Source organism: Oncorhynchus mykiss, chromosome 27, assembly GCF_013265735.2.
Source record: "Oncorhynchus mykiss isolate Arlee chromosome 27, USDA_OmykA_1.1, whole genome shotgun sequence".
Classification (NCBI taxonomy): Eukaryota; Metazoa; Chordata; class Actinopteri; order Salmoniformes; family Salmonidae; genus Oncorhynchus; species Oncorhynchus mykiss.
The window spans coordinates 17,408,805-17,410,000 of NC_048591.1; positions in this window are offsets into that span (position 1 = coordinate 17,408,805).

The window sequence follows — 1,196 nt, forward strand, 5'->3', positions numbered from 1 at the left end:
ATATTACCACCGTTTACTGTGCTAAGAACTATTTTACACTTACCGGACGGTGATTATAAAAGCTAGTCGGCCGTTATTATTCTCTGTTTATCCGTTGAAAAAAAAGCACGCGATCTGTGTTGCCGCAGCCTCCTGCAGTCTGGTGGTATAATCAGAGCCGCGTTTGTCTCGCGCCAGAGAAAGTACCACAGCACAAGCCGTAGAGAGACGGCCACTCCCACCTGTTGCTAACAGTACATGCATCTATAATTACAGTAAGGAATAATGATACAAATAGGCTGAAACTATTACGCTCGTTCTTTGGCAGGAAATGAAAAGGTTGTTTGAAGCTCAGACTAGACTGGTGCTACATAACCGTTTTAACCACACCGACAGATTTTATATTGTTATAGTCGAATTGATCACTATTTAGTAGCCTAGGCTACAGTGTGTGTGTTTCTCTAATTTGAGGCAGTGAAGCTCTTGGTAATCTGTAACACATGTAATGACAATAGTACCTTACCAAGCAGACATAATGGACTTTGACAACCCTCAGCTAGTAAAAGCTCTTACTGAAACCTCTAGATGGCCAAATAGCATTATTACATGAAGGAGAGCAGACACACCCACATACATTATTACATGAAGGAGAGCAGACACACCCACATACATTATTACATGAAGGAGAGCAGACACACCCACATACATTATTACATGAAGGGGAGCAGACACATTATTACATGAAGGAGAGCAGACACACCCACATACATTATTACATGAAGGAGAGCAGACACACCCACATACATTATTACATGAAGGAGAGCAGACACACCCACATACATTATTACATGAAGGAGAGCAGACACACCCACATACATTATTACATGAAGGAGAGCAGACACCCACATACATTATTACATGAAGGAGAGCAGACACACCATCCCCTTGAGTAGAGCCAAACTCTGAGCCTGTGTCTTGATCACTCTCTCCTTGGGTCTCCCTGTTTTTCTCCTTTGTTTTCTCTCCTCTGCTCCTGCGGTTGTTTGCCCATGTCACTGATGATGTCACACTCTGGCATTCCTCCACATCTCTTCTCTCTCGTGCCGATTCAGCAAGAATGAGCATCAGACTACCAGCCCAGGATGGGGAAGAACGTACAAGGGAGAGAGGTGGAGAGAATAGACAGAGGGAAAATCTCAATTGCATACTCCTGATTG